General features: G+C 38.4%; 1 long non-coding RNA gene and 1 pseudogene across 1 annotated transcript in view; both read left to right on the top strand.

The window, feature by feature from the left end:
• Window positions 1-24,617, top strand: part of LOC149211010 (uncharacterized) — a 77,014-nt gene that overhangs the window by 18,781 nt on the left and 33,616 nt on the right. The gene's annotated exons all lie outside the window — the stretch shown is intronic.
• Window positions 7,955-18,309, top strand: LOC149211011 (uncharacterized; annotated as a pseudogene).

The raw sequence follows: 24,617 nt of genomic DNA, 5'->3' as shown, positions 1-24,617 counted from the left end.
AATTTCTCATTGAGCTAATCCCTAACACTTATCTCCAAAGTGATGGATGGTTAGGATTAAATCTTAATCCATGTGATATCAATCATTGAGATTAAACAAAATCACCAAGTAAATAATTTACTTTTCCCTAGTTTCTTTAGTTCAATAGCTGACATAATTAATTTTGTGCTTTTCTTAAGTTAGGCTTAGGATAAATTACAAAATCAATTTACTCAATAAATTGAGCAATTATGTTAAGGAGACTTGAATGACTCCTGCATGCTTGACATCTAGCCAATGTAGAAGTACTTGTTCGCTGCTACAATCATCAACAAACCTCGGCCCCTAGAGCAAGTGAGGCCGAAGGAGACCTTAAGGAGATGTCAAATTGCTTTAGAGCACCTGCCCATGGGTGTGGGGAGGGTCATGGCATGATCTTGTCGGAATCGTCAATACTAGAGAAATTGTCAATGCTTATGTGGATGATGTCCTTTGACACTATGCTGTGTGGGAGCACCCGCCACCCCCAACACTTTGCACTTAAAGGGCATTCCTAGAGGCAGTGTATAGAAAGCACCCTAGTGAGTGTGTTTCCTAAGCTCCCTTATGGGAGAGGTTTTGGCGAGCGAGAGCTCCCTTCTTATGAAAGGTGCTCCTTGCTTGCTTAGGGAGTGTTTAAAGAATGCTTATGGAGAAACACTCCTTGAGTGCTCCAAGGACGCTCTTGGTAGTTAAAAAATGCCGCGTGAGTGCTCTTGTGCAAGAGGGCGACACTGGTTTATCTTGTTTCTTGTGAGAACCAAGACAAGGTGAGAAAATCTTGGCATGGCTAGGCTACCTTGTTGGATTAAAACACTCATTCACTCCATTTGCTCTCATTGTATTTTTCATTTCACTCATTTCACTAATCTTTGCTAGGGTTGAAAGTGGGTTATTTTCTAGTTCTCAAGTAGTAGATTTATGAGAGCTTGGAGGGAATCTTGAAGGTTTCCATAAGTGAAAGCTTGAAAGGGAAATTGAATGCTTCCATAGTTACAGTTAACCACCATTGGAGAGCTGAAGAGTTCAGCTTTGAAACCAACTCTTTCCCATTTCTCCTTCTTGATCATTGTATTGTACACATGAAGTTATTCTTATGCATGATGGGTATGTCAATGTGGTATATCCTTTTGGTTACCATTGACCACTGAAAATCATTTGAAGACTCCATGCCCAAATATGTGTGAGAGGCTTCATGTACCATCAGAGTTCACTATATCATCAAGAGTTTTTTAACTCTATCTTCTTCTTCTCATCTTGTTCTGTGTTGTACTCAGGTTCCACAAGCCCTATGAGGATGATGTAAAGTGATGCTAGTTTCATGAATTGAGTCATGTAACAAACCTAGGTAACTTGGGACATTGTCATCAAGTGAGTTTACTTTGGGAGGTATTTGTTACTGTTGATTTGGGGTAGCATTGGATGTGCTCTAAGCCTCAAATTTTGCAGGGAGGCTTGGGCACAGGGATTCCAAAGAACCGAGAAAGCGATTTGGGAAATTCCACCCAGAAGTGATTTTATTAAAATAATTAATATTTTTAATGGGGTTCGTAAGTCTAAACTTAGGAAAATTAAAATATTAATGGGTATTAATCTAATCAGGGGTGAAACTTCTAGAAAAAGCCACAGATCAAGCCAAAACGATTTGAGCCTTTGATTATGAGTTAATCTAGGCCGTTGGTTGTCCAACAAGAAGATATAAGAAGGGGCTTGAGGGTCATTTGGAAAATACACAAAGAGATTGAGAAAATCGATTTTCTAAGGTGAGAAGTTCTTAGGAGGAAAATCGATTGAGGAGATCTTGCAGTAGAGGGGCAGTGTGAATCTAGGAGAAGGAATTTCCGAAGAGTACCAAGCAGAGAGAACATAAAGACATCTAGAGGAAGGATGACGTTGGCATATGCAGTGTTGACGTAGAGGCAATGCAGTCCTTGAGTGGAAGTTGAGTTGCTGCTGAGGGAAGTCGAAGTTCAGTTGCCGGAAGCCAGGGTGTGAGTTTGGGAGGAAAAAAGTCAATTTCTCAGCCATAAGAGGACCCAGAGGAGAGGCAACATAATACCCAGGAGGGTGACACAGAAGCTACCTAGGGTGACATAGTTTTGTGTGAAAATTTCTAACACGAAATTCTACTACAGTAACTGATTTATTTCACCTACTTATTTCTCACAATAATTTATTTACAAAACCCTTCAGTAAACATTAAAATAAATTCTATTGCAGTTATCACATAATTACATAGAGAAAATAACAGTGATATGCAAGCACAAGAATCAATCACATCAAGACAGTTGTTTTTGGATAATTATCCCCGGAAAAACCCAATGTGGGAAAACAGGTGTAGCAGATGAGGGTTTTATTAATCTTCAACAATAATCATTGTACAAGGAATGATTACACAGAAAAAATGAGACACTTTTGAGAGAAAACACCTGATACAAAGTTTCTCCTCCTTCTGGAGAAGTTTTGACATCCTGGAGCGTCATTTCTGCGTCAGTCTTCGTCAGCCTGTGTGAGGACTGCGTCTCCAATGGTGTTGTTCCCCGCTCTTCCTCTGCCGTCTCTCGAATGCCCTGCTTCACCTCCTCCTCAGTCATTGAATACTGCTGGTGCTCTCCTCTTCCTTCACCCTAAAACTCTCCCTCTGAAATCAAACTCCTTCTCCTTGAGAATCAATTCCCTTTGGGGTACTAAGTATTTCCCCAGTGTGTCTCCAAATGACTCTCAAGTCTTCTATTATACTCTTTGTGATGATTAATCAATGGCCGAGATTAAGTCTCTAATCAATGGCTAAGATTAAAACAGACTTGATCCTCGTCTCTTAGAAGCTTCTCACCCATATCTTTTTTAATACCCATTAATATTTTTATTTTCCTAAGTTTAGACTTAGGAACCCATTAAAAATATTATTTATTTTAATAACTCCTCATCCGGGTGGAATTTCTCCAAACGATTTCTGGGTCTTGGAGATCTCATGTGTTCTAGCCCCTACACAAAATTTCGGAGCTAAAGCACATTCGATGCTACCCAAAATCAACACTCCCTCTTAGCGAGGAATGTGCTCTAGCAATACTTCCCAATAGAAGCATCACACTGATCCACGACATCGATCCTCTGTGCTGTCGATGCGTGGTCTACTGCCCCTCATCCACTGCACTGCTATGACCTGTACTATTTCCCATGACACTATAACTGTCATTGGTACATCTGTACCGCAACTTCCTCTGATTATGCTGCATCATGCAGCCTATAGCACTGTCACTGCTAACTGCTGCACTACAACTCCTTATACTATTTTCTTCTGCTATTGAAACAGATTCTTCAACATCCCCATCTTCTGCTTGAAGTAAACAAACTTTGTTCGTCCTAGGGCCTTGGTGAGAATGTTTGCCACTTGTTGTCCTGTTGGGGTGTACCTTAACTGTACTGCCCCTCATTGGACACAGTCTTTGACAAAGTGACACCTGATATCAATGTGCTTCGACCGATCATGAAATACTGGATTCTTAGAGATCTTGATGCAACTTTGATTATCACACAAAACACTGGTCGCTTCCATCTTTCCCCTAAATAGATTCACAAGAAATTTCCTAAGCCATATGGCTTTGCACGAAGTTGTGCTAGCTGCCATATATTTAGCTTCAGCTGAGGTCAGAGCCACGAATTTCTGTTTCCTACTACACTAGGAGGTCATTCCTGATCCAATGTTGAAACAGTATCCAGTGGTACTTTTCCGATCTACTGAACTTCCAGCGCAATCTGCGTTAGTGAACCCACTTAACCTGATGTCATTGCCTTGGGTGTACATTAGTCCATGCTCGAATTTTCCTTGTATATATCTGAGAAGATGCTTAGCTGCTGACTAGTGCGCCCTCTTTGGTTTTACCATGAACTGACTAAGGGTGTTAACAACGTAACAACTGTTCGACCTCTTATTGACCAGATACATCAGGGACCCTATGAGTTGCCTGTACAAGGTGGGATCGACTTCTTTATCTTCGGATGCATCAATCTTTTTCCAGTTGGTGATCATTGGAGTAGCCATAGGTCTACAGTCCTGCATTATAAAACTTTTCAAAGTCTCTGTAGCGTATCTCCCTTGCCCAAGGAAAATTTCACCCTTCTGTTTCCAAACTTCCAACCCCAGGAAATAATGCATCCGTCCGAAATCCTTCATGTCGAACTCTGTAGCTAGGTTCTCTTGGCAATCTTTGATGAGCTTGGATGATCCTGTCAGAAAGAGACCATCCACATATAAAATTAGGATTAAAGGCTCATTCTCTACAACCAGATAGTAGAGGTTAGAATCTGTGTCACTCTTGATGAATCCCATCTTTTGCAAGTAGCCATCAATTCGACAGTACCATGCTCTAGGTGCTTGTTTAAGCCCATACAAAGCTTTCTTCAATGTGCATACATGAGATTCCTTCTCATGTGTCTCAAAACCCTTTGGTTGTTTAATGTATACTTCTTCTATCACCCCGTTCAAGAATTTCGTCTTGACATCCATTTGGTGAATCTCCAACCCATCTGAGCTCCAAGGGATATCACGGATTTAATAGAAGTATACCTGGCTACTGGGGCGAAGGTTTCTTCGTAGTCTATCCCTTCCTTCTGAACAAACCCCTTAGCCACAAACTTGGCTTTGTTTTTTTCTACACTACCATCTGTAGCATATTTGACTTTGTAGAGCCATCTCGACCCTACAACTGACCTGTCCTGAGCTCAAGGTACCACTTCCCAGAAATCATTGACCATTATGGAGCTGTATTCCTCCACCATACCATCTACCCATACTTGATGCTGAATGGCCTGCTAAAAACTTGAGGGTTCTCCAACCTGAGCTATGAAGGCTTGGTATCTGTCTGGCTGTCTACGCTCCCTTTTCTTGTTCTTGGGTGCCCTAACAAAATTATCTGCATCTCAAAGTATCTGTCAAAGTTCCTGGCTCGCTCTTCCACTCCTAGTGGGTATATCTATCTGCTCCTCTTCCTGAGGCTCCTCCTTTGGAGTTTTATCTTTAGAAGAAAATATTTTCTGCTAGTCAAAGTGGCTAGACCAACGGATCATCCTTTGACTGCTTTTCGAAAGGCATTTCTCGGGATTTTCTGAAGGCCCTGTCCTCCATGAACTTTACATCCCATCGAATTATGATCTTCCTATTCCCCAAAAGATAGACTCTATATGCCTTAGAATTCTCGCTATATTCTACAAGATATCCTTTCTCCGTAGTCTGATCCAATATCTTCCTCTTCTTTTCAGGTACATGGCAGTATGCCAAACTCCCAAATATCCTTAAATGACTCACCTCAGGCTTCTTACCGGTAAAGACACTCTCAAGAGTAATCTTACCTAAAGCCCTGTGAGGAGTCCTATTCTGGATATACACTGCCATGTTGCATGCCTTTGCCCATAGAAACTTGGGCATATCCTGATCATACAACATTTCGCTGGCTGCTTCAACAATAGTCCGGTTCTTCATTTCTGCTACTCCATTCTGCTCTGGATTAGGGGGCTGTCCACTCTTTTCTGATGCCTTCCCTTGCGTAAAACTCAGTGAAGTCCTTGTCAATGTATTCCCCATGATTTTTTGAGGCAATATCTTTATCTTCTTTCTTGTCAAATTCTCAACTAGAGCCCTGAACTCTTTGAATCGACCAAAAACCTCATCCTTGGTTTCTAGAAAGTAGAACCAAGTCTTTCTGGAACAGTCATCAATGAAGGTGACGAAATATTTGGCACCACTTAGAGCTTTTGTGGACATGGGTTTGCAGATATCTGAGTGTATCAATCCCAAAACACTCTTAGCCCTATTGTTGCTTCTAGAAAATGTTGCCTTGGCGTACTTGCCTAGTGCACATCCTTTGCATACATCATCTCATTCGGTACTTAATTCTGGAACTCCTGATTCTGTTGTCCTAAGAATTCTCAAAGCCCCATGGTGTAAGTGTCCCATCCTCCTGTGCCATAGTTCATTCAAATCTTTATCGCCACTGCTACCTATCAGTGCCATTGGAGATTGTAGTTGTAATCTATACAACCTGTTATTTCTAATTCCAATATGGGCCTTCTTTTTCCAACTCGGGTGTTTGACATATACTTTCTCTTTGATGAAGAAAACATCATAGCCCTTGTTTTGAAGCTGAGATACAGAGAGTAATTTCATCCCCAATCCTGGCACACGTAGCACATTGGTTTCTCGAAGCCGATCCACTTCTTTATTTTGAAAGACCACAGTAGCTCTTCCTACGGGTGTACACTTTGCGTTATTTCCCATGGCGATCTGAAAATTCATCCTTTCTTCCTGATAAGTTGAAAAAAATTCTCGTATTCCTGCCACATGCCAGGAAGCTCCACTATCTATATACCAAACCTCAGAGGAGGCAGAACTCGCTAGTCAAGCGACTTCTTCCAATTTGGAAGCTAACATAGAATAATCGTGATCCATGTTCTTCGTGCTCTCTTCTTTCTCTGAAGATCTGTGCGAGTCCCTCTGAGTTGATGCCTTGAAATCATGCTCCTGTCTCATAGCATATTCTTCTATCCTGTTGCCCAATCTCTCCTCTAATACCATGTGAAAATTTCTAGCACGAAATTCTACTGCAGTAACTGATTTATTTCACCTACTTATTTCTCACAATAAGTTATTTATGAAACCCTTCATTAAAAATTAAAATAAATTCTACTGCAGTTATCACATAATTACATAGAGAAAATAACAATGATATGCAAGTACAAGAATCAATCACATTAACACTGTTGTTTTTGGACAATTGTCCCCGGAAAAACTCAATGTGGGAAAACTGGTGAAAAAAATGAGAGAATTGATCTGGAGTTTGGTTTCTGGGGCTAGGAAGCTGAGAAATTTGAACTAAGTGATCATTTAGTAGTAGAGGGGCAGTGAGAATCCGGGAGAAGGACTTTCTGGAGAATACTGACAGAGAGGCAGAGAGAGCGTGTAGAGAGGAAGCACAATAGCTGGGAGAGCTGACGCTAGGCCAGTCTGGGCCCATGTAGTCTTGACGTAGGGGCATAAAGGCCCATGCAGAGCAAAAAAACTGTCTGTCATGCATAATCCAGAACTGCCAGGAACTACTGGAACAACCGGGATTGCTGACATAGAGGGCAAAAGAGGTGACGTAGTGCTGATGCAGGGCCTACGTAGGGCCAATGCAGAAGTAGCAAGGGTTAGCTAGTCTTGTGCTAGATCAACGAGAATTCTGTCGGGTGAAGTGAGGTAAAACTCGCTTAGATTTTCTGCCAGTGTTTTTCTTTGTAAAAGGATTGCTAGATGAACATCCTAGATTTGTATTCAAATATTTCCCCTGCATAATAATAAACCCTCAGAACTGTTGCATCGGTTTACCCGCATTGGGATTTTCTGGGGACTATTGTGTCCAAAAATAAGTGTGTCCTATGTATTTGTTTCTTTGCTCTGTTTTTTGTTTCATGAGATGAACTATTTAATTAGTGTAGGCTGCAAAAGTAATTTTCTTCAGGATTCAAAAGAATAACTTGATGAATGTAAATTTAAAAGTCAAGTAGGTGAAGTAGAATCAGATTTGCTATAGTAGGGCTTCCTTCAGAGTGTAGGAATTTTCACAAGTCTCTCTCCGAGTGAGTTGATTGAGAGAAGGAGCTTCCAGTTCGAATTTTGCCATGGTAGAGGGAGCAACGCTGAGGCTCAGTGTGAGGAGTAGTTGGTGGACGCAGATTTTTCAGTGGGCAGTTTTGTCAGGCTGAAAGACGTCAGAAGAAAGAAGAAGAGCATAGTGAGGGAATACTTCCTCAGTGATTTCTTGCCGAGGATATCAACATTTCTCAATTGCTAAGCAATAGAGGAGAAACAGCTTACTGACTCCATCAGGGGGTGTGTAAGTCAGCCTAGGAGCTACGTAGTAGGGAGAAAGAGGGAGTTGTTCGACAATTTTCAGAGGATATGGAAACCAGTGGCTTGAGGGATCAGGACAGGTTGGATGAGGCTTCCAATTATGCCATCTGGAAGGCTAGGATGACTTTCCTTTTAGATGAGCATGCCCTGAAGGCATATGTTGATAGTGTGGTAGTTGTCCCAACAAATGTGGGTCGAAGCCTAAAGTGGAGGAAGAGGGTAACACAACCCTTGCATCAGGGGCAAACAAAGATGAAAGAAGGACTTCTCGAAGGTGAAGTGCTTCAGATGTGGTGAGATGGGCCACTATGCATCTAGTGTATTTTGAAGAAAAATGACAAGGATGAGAAGCATGATCCCAAGGTTGCAACCCCGAAGATCGATGAGGAGGAGTTCGCCATGATAGTCGAGATACCTCTAGGAGGGACGTGGGCTGATATAGAGTTGTATTTAGGAGGATTGTAGATGGGCAGGATCCTTGAGGTTCCCACCTCTTGGATCGTCACCTTGCTACGGGAGCCCATGATCAGTAGTAGCGGGATGGTGGAGTTTTAGTTGGTGCCATGGAGTGTTGATTCCACAGATGTAGTGGCTAGAAGAGCCAGAGACAGAGCAGCGCAAAGCAGTGAGGCAACAATGCAAGGAGGCACAATGTAGAGCTTCAACAACGCAGTGGCTTCAGAGGCAGAATGGGACTAGCAGCAGTCAGGATATCAGCACCAAGGAGTATCCACTGGATACTTGTCCAGTCTTGGGTGTTTTTTCAGTTGCCTTTCTCAGCAACTGAGTTGCAGTGCTAGCAGTGGCAGTCCTAGCAGGATAAGAGATGCAACATTTGAGAGGGGGCTGCAATACAGATGTAGCATTGGCAGTGGCAATGTCGAAGGCAACAATACAGTGGTGGAAACAACGCAATGGTTGGTGGACAATGCGTCAGATATCAACAGCACAAATATGATGCTTTAGAGTCAGAGCAGTATGCAGAGAGGCAGTGTATTGCTAGAGCGCATTACTCACTAAGAGGGAGTGTTGATTTGGGGTAGCATCGGATGTGCTCTAAGCCTCAAATTTTGTAGGGAGGCTTAGGCACAAGTATTCCAAAGAACCCATAAAGCGTTTTGGGAAATTCCACCCAGAAGTGATTTTATTAAAATAATTAATATTTTTAATTGGGTTCCTAAGTCTAAACTTAGGAAAATTAAAATATTAATGGGTACTAAACTAATCAGGGGTGAAACTTCTAGAAGAAGCCATAGATCAAGCCAAAACGATCTGAGCCTTTAATTATGAGTTAATCTAGGCCATTGGTTGTCCAACAGGAAGATATAAGAAGGGGCTTAAGGGTCATTTGGAAAATACATAGAGAGATTGAGAAAATCGATTTTCTGAGGTGAGAAGTTCTCAGGAGGAAAATCGATTGAGGAGATCTTGCAGCAAAGGGGCAGTGAGAATCCGGGAGAAGGAAATTCTGGAGAGTACCAAGCAGAGGGACAACAAAAAGATTTCCAGAGGAAGGCTAATGCTGGCCTATGCAATGATGACACAGAGGCAGCGTAGTCCTTGAGGGGAAGTCGAGTTGTTGCTGAGGGAAGTCAAAGTTCGGTTGCCGAAAGCCAGGGTGTGAGTCTGGGAGGCAGAAAGTCTATTTCTCAACCAACAAAAGATCTAGAGGAGAGGCAATGTAATACCCACGAGGGGTGATGCAAAAGCGACCTTGGGTGATAGTTCTGCACAGAGACCATGCAGAGGGTGACGCAGAGCCTCCAGAGTAGCAGGATCAGTCACCGATTCTCCAGTTACAGGGTGAGATCATTTCAACAGTCTTTTGTTCAGTATTTTCTCTGTATCGGATTACTAGTTGAGCATCCTAGAATTGTACTTAGAATTTCTCCTGCATAATAATAAACCTTGAGAGTTGCTGCACTGGTTTTCTTGCATTGGGTTTTCACGGGGACTATTTTTCCACAAATAACTGTGTCCTATGTGTTGTATTTTTCTTTCTTGCTCAATATTTTGTTTCCACATATATGTAAATTAAGTGAAGGCTGCAAATGTGCTTAGATATTTATCGTAGAATACAATAAATAACTTGCATGATTTAATGAAGTAGGAGAAGTAACATCAGTTTGCTACAGTGGGGATTTTGGTGTAGGAATTCTCACAATTACTTGGTTAATTATTAGGAACTTTCTAGCATTTAATAATTAATTGAGTTTTTTCCTCAAACCATAATCCCAAAGCTGGATTGCAGCTTGATGGCAAGGCCTTGGGTGAATGATATTGTCTAGCATCGTTGTGTATTACCATACTATCACTCATAAAGTTTTGGGGAATTTGATTAGGTCTAGGGGTTAGTTTTTTTATTTTTTAAATTTCTCGCAGGATGAAATTTTTAATAAAATCTAAATGTAAATTGTTATAAGTATAGTCTAGAGAAGTTGTATGGGGTGTGTGCGCTCAAAAATACACCTTTCCTCGCCAACTTTCTATTAAGACATAGTTTGAGGGTTAAAAAATAAGTTATGGACCCTCAAAACCCACTTTTCCTAAGTTTAGTGGAAAATGTGGCAATAAATTAGCACAAAATTATATTAAATGGATAAAAATAAATAACTCCACATGACAGAATGACATGGAAATAATCTCAAGTCAAGAGTTGAGTCAAAGGACAAGTGGAAGATGATTTGGCACATGACATCACTTGAGATTATGAGCACATGGGGAAATCAAATTTCCCAGCTACAAATGAGGAAATCGATTTGGTGACGTGGCACATCGATTTGGTTGGAGTATCTTTTATGGATGGTCAACAAATTTGATAGAGAAATTAGTGGAGATTTGTCTCCACTCCCATTTCACTTAGCTCTTACACATGGCAAGGAGCTCCACTCCAAGCCCCACAGATTCCAAGGAAGGCCCACATAATTCATGATGGGGGCTCAACGCATGGCACATTGGGAACATCAATGAGAGGTGTCACTTCTTGGCTTGATGGTTGGGAGTTAACTCCCTATTGTTGCACATTTGACATTTCTTTGCTTCACACATGGATATTCGACTTGCTTGATGAAGAATTCGATGGCCACCTCAAGGAGTTTGATTTGGTTGAAGCTGCACACATGTCATCTCATCTCTCCACTTGGAATTTGACTTCTGTGCTTGGGATCTTCTCCAACACCACTTGTCACATGGATGTCTCATTGGGATTTGATCCCATATCTCTATATAATGGAGCTTTGTGCTGTTATTTTGTATTCATGTTATGAGCTATTGGGGTTGAGGAAACTCTGCCAATTTGTACACTTGCATTTTTCTAATAAAACAAAGACTTTGGGGTATCATTGGTGTTGTCTTGGCTATCTTGAGGTGATCCCTTTCCATGTTATATTGTTGTGCTTCCATTTCCTATGCATTTGGTTTGTATTAGCTTCTATTGCCATTTGTTGTGGATCTATTTCCATTTGATTTAGAGTAGTATTCTAGGAATGAAATTGCTAATTGATTTTTGGAGGAATCGTTAGTTTATTTTATCCATTGTGTTGCTCTAACTCCTTTTGTAAGCTAATATTTGTGTCCAAGTGTGTAGAAAATCTTTGAATTTGTGTGTAGGATCCTTTTAGTCATGGGAGAAGTCTCACATAGGTTGATTCACTCTCGGATTCAAGATTGCTTAGACCCATCGATTTTAACTTCATGACTTTCATCTAAAGAGAAGCAAGAGGGGAGTTTTCTTTTCCATATTCTACTTGAATCACTTATAAATTTAAATTTCTTACTTCCTTTGATTTAAATCTAGAGCTTACAAAAATTACATAAGCTAATTAGAACAATGTTCTAGACTAGGCAAGTATGGGGTTTTACTCCCATCACTTGGTTTAGTTTCTTTTATATTAGTGTGTATTATAATTTGTCTTCTTTGCATGCTCTCTCCACTAACAATCCTCTTGTATTGCAGCCCATAGTTGAAAGTATTTTCTAACTCATTTTGTGATAGGTTTTGAGGAGTGTTTTCTTCAAACTTCTAACAAGTGTTTGCAAGGCCTTTGATATACATTGGGATCAAATTTCAAGGAGGCCGTGAGCACTTAAGATCTCCTATTTGCTGCAGGGCTAAGTTTGCTTGAGGGCTGCACCAAAAGTGGCTAGGCCGTGGGCTCTTGAGGCTGATTTCTCTTTGTAATTTTCAGATTTGAGGAAGTTCTATTGGCCATTGTGGTTGCCAAGTTTCACATTGTCGAAGGAGGGGATTCTAGCTTATATAGTCCTTGCTTTGTAAATCTTGTCCTTCATTTCTTTTGGGCAGCCTTTTAAAGACCTTCTCCTCATTGTAACACTAATAAAATAAATTTATTTGGCTTGAGGGAGCTTGAGATTCATCCCATGGTATCCTGCCTCCTCATTTAGAAGGAGGACTCTAGTGGGTGGATTGATTTGCATGTTCTTATTCTTGACTTTCACAATCTAGTTTACTTACATGCATGATTAATTTATTAATTTAATTCACATGTGGTAACTCTTGAGAATTAACACTACACCATTTTTCATTTCAAGTTTGCTATTCCATCACTTGAGCTCTTGCATTTGTTTAATTGTTGCTTTCAGTTACAAAATTGCAATTTACCTTTTTGAGCAACTCATTTTACATTCTTGGCAAGCTTTGATTTGGTTCACTAATCCATCTTTACATTCATCTTGGTGAATTGTTTCATGATTATTTGAGTACATGCTTCATCTTTTGGTCAACTTATGCTACATGTTATCTTGATTATTGTTGATATTCTTTGAAGCATTACATTGTTGTCATTTTGGAGGAAGTTACTTTTAAGCAACTTACATGTATCATTTCACTTAACTTGCTCACAACATTAAGCTACTATTTTTCCATTTTGAAGTCATTGGCGCAAATTAATTTTGGGCATTTCACTTATTTCTATCAACACTTCTATTTGGATAAGTAACCTCATGCATCTCATTTAGGCATTCTAAGCACTAATTTGCATTTTTAATTAATTCACCTCCAAGCATAAGCTTGGTTGAAAGACATCTTTTAGGGACCCCCTTCTTTCACCAACTTGAGGGACATAGACCCTCTTATGTGGTTAACACGGTGACCTTGCAGTTGTTAGACCCATAGTTGCTATAATGCCGGAGGCATCGGGTGTGTTGGATACCCCAGGGGAGGGATTGTTAATGCAACCCTAACTGTCTTTCCCTGGGTGGCCTTCCACAACTTACATAAAATACTTGTTTCAAAACAGTCGAAAGAAAGGTCACACCTAGAATAGGCATATAGATTAAAATCCACCAAGATAATCGCATCTCACCTTAGCTAGTTTGCACATCATACTAATATACTATCTTAGATCACTTTCCAATTTACTTGCAAGTTTTATTTGTCTTATGTGCTTGTCATGATGAATGGTTTCATTATCTATAAAGGTTATGATCTTTTGTTGATCATTTCATTTAGCAAGTACAACATCTACTTTTGCAAGTAATACTTTGCTCCATTGAATCTCATTTGCAAGTTATTTTTTCTCAAGTAGCATATTGCAAGTGGTGTAAACTTTCATCTTGCTATCTTTAATTTACTTGTCAATATTGCTATTATATGTGCTTGATGTTTATTGCTTATGATCATTGAATGATATCATCTTTTACTTGAGCATTTAATTACAAGTACAATTTGTATCTTGCAAGGGATATTCTACCCTTCATCTAACATTGCTTTATTTTGCAGGACTAGTTGTATTTTACATTGAATATCTATTGAGCAAGTATTTATTTCATTTGATTAATTTACAAGGCATTGGTTTACATGCTTATCTCTTGAATGTTGTATTGATTATCATTGAACATACATCTTTATATTGCTCAAGCTTGCTCATATTTTGAAGTAGTCCCACTAACCTTAAATCTCCTAGAAAACTTACACTTCACTCACATTTCATCAAACATTCATTTATGGACTACCCCCCTTAGCTTTAACTAGGAGAGAGCTTTAACGCGAAAAGAGTTGGGAATAGGTGACAACCCCATCTCTTAGTTTGCCACCAAGTCAGACCTTGTGGGGTTGAGGATTTTTCCCACATTAACTAGGTGTGCAAGCGATGCGACAACAACTCCGATTTTGTTTGTTTGTTTGTGATATTGGTGTTGTGATGTCAAAATATTGGTGATGAAGAACTAGAAATAGGTACCTCATACCATTGAGAGGGGGAGAAATGGAAGAGGATGTTGATAATGAAAATAAAAGTGATGATGGAAAAAACCCAAAGAGAGATCAAAAACCTTTTGGAATTATGTGGTTGGGGGAGGGAAAGGGGGTTGATCCATTGTCATACGTCTTACATAGGTTCATATATCCATGTGGGAAAGCATCTTTGTGGGATTATGCCATGAGATGAAGGTAAGACTATAGGAGTCTACTTGTAAGCATGTTCCAATCAAAGATTGAAACAAATACAAGAAGGAAGAGGAGGAAAAACAAAAAGGATCCAAAAATTTAAGGTTTCAATATGGAAGTCGAACCACAAGCTCACAAAGAATATTCGTTGGTTGATCACCATCCCCCCATGTTAGTGGATTCTCGCTTGCGCATGCAAGACATAGAACAACATTAGATTTCCTTCACCAAAGTTATGAATGACATGCACGTAGAAATTTTTAGGTTTCTGTACCCATGTTGTGTACCATTCAATGTTCTTTGCTCACTCCATTGGATGAAATCTTGAAATGGTATGACCCACCAGTGATGCCCCTAAAAGATACAAGAGCCTTCAGGTATGATAAAGCTAGAACCATGGGAGTTGATAGGGAAAGAGCCAATATCCATCTTGCTCTTGTTAAACTTTCTAATACTAGCCAAATTTATTTTCTCACGACAATTTAATTTATCCTTGGTAAATTATTTATTTACCCAAAAAATTACTGAATCACCGAAAAATAAAATCACTAGTATTTTTAACTTCTAGAATTAAATATATGTAGCAGAAATAAACTAGAGAGATCAATCACACATTGCAAAAATAATTCACCCACAACAACTTTCCATTCTTTCATTATATGGAAAATATGGGTTTTTCGATCCACAAAGACACAAAGAAAAATACAAATTTGGAACCTGTAACTTGGCTCTCTTAGAATGAATTTAGCCCAAGATTACTTGGCCTCAAAGAAATTAGTTTCTGGATGAAACCACCTTGAAGTACTCAACCCAACAATTATGCTAGAAACTTAACCTGCACCCTCCTTGCGTGCCGTTGATGGGCAATGAGGAGAAATGGGCCCTCTAGTAACCCAACCTCCTCTTGAATAAATCGATCTCCCTCTGACAACTTGGCCTTGCAATCTCCTTCTACGCAACCCTCCTAGATTCACACAAACCCACTCGAACTTCTCCTCTGCGCATTGATCAACTGAGCTAGTCATACTTGGAAAAAATCACTTTATCTGATTGATGACTCGTCCACACAACTTGTGCTCTACATGTTGTTGTCTTCACCTCCTCGCTAGGCTTCCTTTGTAATCTTAACTAAGTCCAAATCCCTAACCCCAATCTCCCTTCTAGAACCATCTTGGAGATCAACGTTTGAGATTATTTCTAAATCACTTAAATAATAAACTTATTTATCCTTAGAAAATAACTCAATAGTCCACAATAATTAATTTACTTTAATTATTTTACTTTTCCTAAGTTAGACTTAGGAAAGAAGACATAAATCACTAGAAGAGGCAAATAATGTCTTCTACATGCTAAGACACCAATTCTATGTAGAAGACCCTTCGATGCTACCACTCACATCAACAGTCCTTCCTTGCTAGGAAGGGATTCTCCACCACCCCCTTCTTATCTTAGTACCTGTTTCTCTGTAGAAATGTACTACAATCTCACAACTCCCATCTGAACCTTGTCTCTGATGAAGTGATATCTGATCTCAATATGTTGGACCGATCATGAAACACAGGATTTTTAGAGAGCTTAATGCAACTCTGATTATCATAGTGGATCACTGTTGGCCCCATCTGCAGATCAGATTATCCCACAAGCATCTTGCAAAGCCATATTGCCTCATATTTTGCCATACTTGTTGCCATGTACTCTATCACTGTTGAACTGAGTGCCACTTACTGTTGCTTTCTGTTGAAGCATGAGATCATGGTTGATCCCAAACTGAAACAACATGGACTTTCTGTCCACAACACTCCCTACCCAATTAGAATCTGTGTAGCCTTGCAGCTACACTCCTCCAACTCTGTGTTACGAACATAAATTGTATAAAATAAAATAAATATAAATAAATGTAATTACCAAATAATCAAGTAATGATTATGTTAAGTAGTCATTAGTTAAGTGAAAAGGCATGTCTAAAAGACATACCTAGTCACGAAAGGACACCTGCTTAGGTATATATGTAGGTCCTCATTGTAACATTCGACATCACTTATACATTTTTATATATAATAAATTATTATTACAAAATATTCTTGTGTATTTTTACATTCAAGCCAACAAGCTACATGTTTTGTTGCTTTAGTGGTATCAAAGCCATGGCACAAAATATAATCATGCGAGTCTTTGAACGTTGTTCGCTGCACAATATGCCATCATGTTCACGTCCTGAATTCATGGAGCAATTTAGTAAAATTCAAGAAACATTTTATCATTTATAAAAATCATTTACAAAAGTTAAAGCATGTAGAAAGGAAATCGATAATAAGGAAGATAATAGCGACAATGAAAAAATGAAACAAGTTGAAACAGAAGAAGAAGATTTTGATCAGAATGATGATAATGGAAATGAAGATGTTGCAGAAAATGATCAAGATAATGATTCCAATGAAGATGATATAGTTTAGGATGAGGATAATCTTGAGAAACAAGGAGATGTACAATATCATAACAATGAAGAAGATGTTGTCAATGAAAAACTACCATCTGTGGCTCCGGAGAAAGAGCAGGCTGCTGTAGATATTGACAATGAAATGATATCAGATTTATCCTTGTTGAAAGAAGCTGTTAATGAGAAACTGCCATCAGTAGCTCTTGTGAAAAAACAGGCTCTTGAAGATGCGGAGAATGTAAATACCTTCGAGAAAATAGGGATGGTGGGTAAAGGCAGTTCAATTATTACTGCAACCAGTGTGACTGCTGGTGTAAGTGACATTCAGAGTCGTCCACATTTAGATATTGATCTTAATGTGCCTGATGAAGGAGTAGTGGAAGATGGTTTGATGACTTGTTTATCCTCTCAAATTTCTTCACGTGTGACAAGTTCAGAGCTTGCTACTGTAAGTGGTCATAGTTTTGTGCTTTCATCAAGGGGACAGTCTGCTTGCAAGTATGTGTGGATGGGCAACACTCCACTGCAAGTTCATTTGCACGATTCCGAAGTTACAACAATTCCTATCTCCCCACCTCTTCAAGTCTTGGCTCCTCGTAATGGATACCTTCCTCTTCTTATTCCTGTCATAAAACCTCATTTTCAAAGTTCCTTGCCTCCTGGAACAAATATAGTATGGTTTGACTACAAAGGCTTACCTTTGAAATGGTACATTCCAACTGGAGTCTTCTTTGATCTTCTTGGTGCAGAGCCGGAAAGGCCATGGAATATAGTAGTTCACTTTAGAGAGTATCCAACAGATATATTAAGCCCATGTGAGGGTGAAGACAACGTGAAATGGAGTTTTATTAATTCTTTAAAAGAAGCATCCTTAATAATGAACGAAAGCACAAGGAATGTAATGAACATGTAAAAACCAAATCAAATAGAGCTATGGCAGTGTGTTGCAAAAGGTGACATGGATGGGTATAATCAAATTCTGCACAACTTAGGTCAGGACCTGTTGTTGAGGATGGTGCTTCTGGAACAAATTTTGGTAAAGGGTTATTAAATCGGCGGAACCATGGTGAAAGTGATAGTCTTGAAACAAATAGAACTGGAAAGTTCCCACTTCAGTTGTATTTACGTCATCTAAAAGAAGTTCGAAATGATCTTGGTGTTGCATTTCTAGTGGAATGTTGGGATGAGGTAACTCATATCAACAAGGCTGTAGAAATTCCAAACGATGAAGGTTCAACTTTTACTTTGAGTGCTGCACTGGAAAGTGTGCTCCCTGAACTTTTTCCAAAACATTTTTCAGGTGAAGAGAGCAAGAGAATATTATTCAAGTTAGAAAAAGAGGAAATGGACTTCCACATAGGAATTGGAGAAAGAGAATACAGTTCAGTGACAAACACTAAAAGTGGAACGATGGAAAATGACAATAGGAAAGATTTAGATTATACTGTCACGAATTGTTATTGTCTCCTTGTTGATTTGGTTGGGTTAAAAAAATGGAAATTGAATCAACGACTCTGGTATTTGCCGCAGGGTGGAACGGATTGCCGTAGGACCTGTTGACCACTACGTGTCAACGACCTATAGCAGTACACCCCTTTTTTTGCAAAAGGGATAGCACTTGATCGATGTGTTCATGCTGTACAACTATCATCATCAATTTCACTTCCAAGATGTTATGTAAACCCTTTCTGCATATGTATAATGTAAATAATCTCAGCAGATCTGTGTCGTGTATGTAATTACCTAGGTAAACCTACTTTTCTGGTGACGATCTACATTCCGGGAGGTTTTTTGTCTCACTGATCCATTCTCAGATGGTTGACAAAGTTTTCCTTCAGCCTTACCCCAAAGCCGGAATGGACTTTGTCACTGGGATCTTAGGCGAGTCCTAGTGTTCTAGATCGAGTCAATGTAAAAGTGATTTGGGAATAATCCTAACTATTTGGTTAGGTTATTTTATTACAAATTGTTTGGTCTGCTGGACTATATTTGTGTTGTAGAAATGGGTAGTCTGTGAGGGTCTTTTACAAATGGGTTTTCCCCCTTATGATGTAAAAAATATGAAAATTATGATGTAAAGTGTCATGAGGGTTGGACAAAATAATTTATCCCCTCATAGGTTAATTAATTAAATTTTTTGGAAAAAAAATTAATTGAAATCCTAAGCCAGAAATTTAATTAATTTTAGGTCCTGGTTAAATTTAATTTTTCCTAAATTCGTCGGTCCTTAAAAATAAAAATTAAAAGGTCCTCGGACAAAGGTAAATTTATTATTTTGCTAAATTTTAAGCCTTTGGTCCCTGGGGTTAGTCAAAGTCAAAATTTTGAGGAAATTAATTCAAATTTTGAGGAAATTAATTCAAAAATTTAATTTTTGAATTAATTAAAATGTATTTAATTGAAAAATTCAAATTTCCTCAAGAATTTAAAATTTCGACAGATGAAATTAAAAGAAATTTTGATCCTCATCAACGGTCGAGATTGCTTTGACGAGGATCACTCGAACTAACCGTTGGAAGATTTATCTTTAAATAGGAAGTCATTTGTGAGTCAATTCATCCGATTTTTGAGTCGTGTGCTTAAGCTAAAAGCTCTTGTATAATATTTTCTTGAATAATAAAGAAAGACTTTGGGGTTAATATTTGCCGGTGTTACTCATCATGGAATTACTATAAGATGTATCGTTTTTCATGTACAAAATATTTTTTTAGCCATTGATAATAGCTTCTGAAGAGTGATTTGAGTACAGGTATCTTGTTTAGTCGCTGAGGTTTAAATGATAATTTAAATTTTGAATGTAATAGCAGGTATCTCTATTTATTTGAATTTTATTATCAATTCTCGCTCTATTTTGATAGCTGGATTAAGTTTTGCAAGAGAATCTTGATCTTTTAGATCATCGGGCATTCGGAGAAGTTTTCAGTTGGACCAACCAACTCTCGATCAGTGTTTTCTGAAGAGCCCAACTTAATTTAATCCCATGCTTATAATACGATTTTTATTGGTGATGCATGAAGGGTTTTGAGCTATAAGCACCTCCTTTAAAATTTTAAAATTTATTTTTTTTATGTGAAAAATTGATAAATCTGGTTGTTGAGAGCCTTAGATTATCAGATCTGGGAGCGGAGTTGGACTCACACTCCCCAGATCTGATAGATCTGCCATTCCTGTGCATAGATCTGTAATTATTTTTGGTTTTTTGACTTGGGTTTTGTTGGGTTCTAGTTTTATCATTGTATATATCATTTGGGTATTTTTTTATTTCCTTGTAGCTACATATTTGAGGAAAAAATCCATGTAGAGTCCTGATCTAGGCCTTGGAGGTTAAGATCTGGACCTTTGGGATTTGTTTGCATAATTTTGCAGTCCAAGGTTTTCAAAAGATTTTTTTTGGAAATAATTTAATTTTTTAAGGGTTTCACTGGTAAATCTTAAGCGGAAATATAACATTTTAATCAAGGTTTTCTGGAAAGATTTTGATTTCTTCATTCAACTAATTGCCTAAGGAATAATTAAAATTCTAATTTAAAGTTCCTTGGTGTTATTTCGTGATTAAATGAAATTTTCATGATTTTTCTATGGTCAAGGTGCGATAAATGTTTTAAATCATATTCTCTATTGGAGAAAGATAATTTTGCTAGATTATCCTGCATGTCAAACTTTTGAGCACTTTTACATTTAATTGTTCATGATCGTCACTTTGCCACAATATAAATTGCTCTGGTTGACTTGTCATTTATTTAGTCTTTGGTTAATTCAAATTAAAGGCACTGGTCTATAGTTATTTTTATCTTGTGATTGTGTCTATCTATCTTGATTGACTAAGACCTATTCTAAATTCATCAAGTTGTTCATCCTGAAAATCTCCTAGAGCCTGTGTTCCACAGGCTACCCTCATCCATTCACCTTAGGGACTACCCCCCTTGACTTATCTAGGAGAGAGTCTAAATGGAGTGAGTAACGATTAGAGTGATAGCCCTTACTATGAGCGTTGTCGCGGTGCCTAGACACTTTGTGCAACAACAGGACCTTCATATGGATATATTCTATTGGCTTCCTATGCAATTTGTGTATAGGTATCGAACTGTGTGCAAGCAAGGGAATGACCTGCTTTCCTCAAACTATTTCATAACTTGGTTTTGTGAGGCATCTATCAAGAAGCAGCCATATTTGGCAATCCTCGCTTTCAATCCATAAAAGCCTTATGTGTTTTTCTACTTCTGCTGGCGTACCCGTATAAAGTCCTCCTTCACCGTTTCTTTCCTAGACGATTGGTCAATTGATCCAAGTGGGTCATTCTATTGTTACCACTAGATGGAAGAGGGTACACCGCACCATTTCGGCATTGGGGGTTTCACCGTATCATTTGAGGGAAAAGACTCAAGTGCAACGCCCATGCCCATTGATGTCGTGCTTCTTGCACCATTCACTGAAACAGTTCGCAATTTGGAGGACGACCACGACATCCTGTGTTGCCCACGAATGGTTGCCTGCGGGCCACATATATTATTAATCACTTGCAAAAGAATGGTCATCGACGTTGGACAAGTGGGTGGGGAACGGGAGCGCGAAGCCGAGAAGGAGGTGGTGATTATTGTTTGGAAGTTTAAGGTTAAGGATGGTAGCCTCGAATTTGTCACAATTTATCAGCAGATACACCGACCGACGTGTCATCGTGTCGTGGGTACTGAGATTAGTCTAATCTCCGTTGAAATTTGCCACCGAGGAAAAACGTTACGCTGTGTAGTTGTGGCGATGACAGAAGAAGGTCCATGTTTCTTTCCAATATATATGCATAGAGGGTGTGTGAGCAACCACGTTAGTAACCTTTCTTCCGTGGAGAAAAGACACACAGGAATAGATTTGGGTGTCTTCCACCGTGACAGGCATTACTCCCGTGTCTTCTGGTCCAGTCGTTCAAAAAAACAATCAACCATCGCCTTATTTCATTTAGACGTATCCTCTTATTAACTAGGCATTGTGAACTAAAATATTAATAATTATAATTAAATTATTATATTAATTAAAAAATAAATAAATTATATATATATAAAATAAAATAAAAATCGATGGATAACCCTTGATTCAAGACAGTGTGACTAGCAAATTACACAGACAAAGGTACCAGTGACCAATTATTAAGAATGATGTGAGCCAAATGAAGACAATTATTCGAGGTTAAAGTGAAGGAAATTGGCAACAATAAGCTTTGATGACAAAGCTTTTGAAGGAAGAGGCAATGTTACAAACATAAATTGTATAAAATAAAATAAACATCAATAAATTAGATAAATAAATATAAATAAATGTAAATACTAAATAAGCAAGTAATGATTATGTTAAGTAGTCATTAGTTAAGTGAAAAAGCATGTCTGAAAGACATGTCCAGTCACGAAAGGACACTTGCTTAGGTATATATGCGGGTCCTTATTGTAACATTCGACATCACTTATACATTTTTATATATAATAAATTATTATTACAAAATACCTCTTGTGTATTATACCTCTTGTATAATATTTAACTTGCAGAATGGGATGACTATGACACATAGACTGCTGATATGTGATCCGATCCTTGTTGAGAAAAGTTGGCACTTCTGCTTCCCTAGAACTTTGATAATTTGAGTGTAACATCTGGCTCCATATGGGGACATGTTGCTTCCAAGAAGTAATGTGCGAATCACAGAATCTTGCATCCAAGGAAACAAAACTCCATCAAATAGATATCCATTCAACATCGAAATTATCATGCATATATAGAAAATACCACTGGAATAGGAAATCTACTCTAACAAACTGAAATATAAAAGACATAATATAAATGCCTGAAATAAACTATATAACGACATAAAGTAAAAAGGGAATTGGGTTAGAGATACTATACAAAACGATGCCCATGGTTTTGAAAAGCAAGGCCCTACCTCATGTCCAGGAAGTTATGCAAGGTGATACTTCAATCTGTATACCCCCCTTGTCATATGATGCCAATATAACTTGCAAGTCAAATTTGATCTGTCAAACTCTCCATTAGGCTCACCAAATTCCCACACAGGGTCCAATTTCCTTGGCATGTTTGTAACTTTGTTTAATCTTGAGTTTTAATGTAAGATTGAAGTTTGAACCTAGGGCACATGAATAATTGCAAGTTAAACAAATGAAATTTAAATTTACATACAACATTTGGAATTTTTGACCAAAAAAACCCTTAAATCAATGCAACAATAATGACAAAAAATAAATATTCAAACCCAAGAAAAAATGATGGAAAAAACCTAGGGCACAAGAAGAAATTAAACAAATAAAGCTAACACTCAAAATTTTGCATTTTTGACCCCAAAAAAAGACACTCTCCATTAATTGCAACAAAAATGACAAAAACACACACTCAAATCCAAACAAAAATCATGGAAAATAAATGGGTGATATAAATCCAAGGAAAAACAAGAAAAAAACAAAAAGAAGGGCCAAATTTGATGTCCATACCTAAAAACCACGCTCTGCTGAAGAAACTTGGTCCAAACTTGATTTTTTTTTGCTTGTGATGCTAAATGCCTTCACTTTTCTCCTCTCTTGCCCTTGCAGATAAGTTCTCCTCCTCCTTAACTCTCACTCTTGTCCTCTATTTGTAAAATGAGCAAGAAAAAACTGAATTTGGCTGTAAAAGTTCATTGTTTTCCGCTTGTGATTTTTTGGTAAAAATTTCGATTTTTTCGTGATTTTTTGAATTTGAAAAAGTAGTTGATAACACCGACTGATAAAATCATTGGCATGAAAACTCGCAATTTTTTCAAAACATCGCAATAAAATCACAATGTTCGCAACACTAATTTCAATAACTAAAATCCTAATCATGGATGAAAAGAAAAGAGAGATGGCAAACCTCACTTCGAACTTGTTCCATAACTTCTTCCTTTGAAGGACATTCAACTAAGCTTGGAGGGGAGCTCCCACAACTCTAACCATGGCTTTGGCAAATAAATCTTCTCCTCAATTTATATTTTTCAAATCAATTATTAATTCATAAAATAATATTTCTTTTAGAGGGTATTGGAATACTCCTCAAGCGGAGCACTCCCTTTTTCCTTTTGAGTGAATAAAATAGGTCGACAATACCACTTGTCACCTCTATAAGCAAAACTGTTGAAAAAGGTACCAAGGAGGTGTTTCCTAGTGCTTGGCCAAGGAAAACACATGAGACCCACTTTTCAGTATGACTTCATGAGTTCTTAAAAGTCATGTGACATTTTATTCATTTTACGAGGTACAAAAAGTACATGGTACTTTATTATATTAAAGTTATTTTATGTTTTTAAAGTGACTTTATGAGAAAAAGGTATAAGGTACAGAAAGACATTAAAGTGACTTGTTAGGCTCATTAATGAAGGGGGGGGGGGGGGATATACGAGGGGGTCAATCGAAGATTAGATCTCCACCTTTGATCAAGGAGAGTTGAGATCTAATCTCAACCCTTGATGCTAGGGATAGGGCTTCTCATCATTATAAGACTAAAAAGGAGGAAAAAAGGCAAAGAGTTCATTTCTTCATGTGCAAGTGTTGGAGAAGAGGAGAAAAGGAGGAGAGGAGGAGGGAGGCTATGATAACTAAAGTTTGCTGAAGGAGATACCAAGTTACAACATGGAGTAAGCAAGATAGTGGGTTGAGTTGCTAAGCTAGGAAAAAGGCATGCAATCCAAGGAAAAGGGCAGAGGTTCCAACGTTGAGTTCGAGGCACCTACAATGCATTTAATGAGGGGTTGATAGGCTGCAAATCAAGGAGACACGATGTGCATTTCGAGGCAAAGAAGTTGAGTTTGACAACATGGTTTTCTAGGAAGTATCAACTTGAATTTCAAGGTTGTTACAATG

Source organism: Pinus tabuliformis, chromosome 1_2 (assembly GCF_031772625.1).
Source record: "Pinus tabuliformis cultivar Carrire ecotype Pingquan chromosome 1_2, CPIR1, whole genome shotgun sequence".
Taxonomy (NCBI): Eukaryota; Viridiplantae; Streptophyta; class Pinopsida; order Pinales; family Pinaceae; genus Pinus; species Pinus tabuliformis.
The sequence above is the reverse complement of the archived record's forward strand: the minus strand, read 5'-3'. Positions and strand labels throughout refer to the sequence as shown.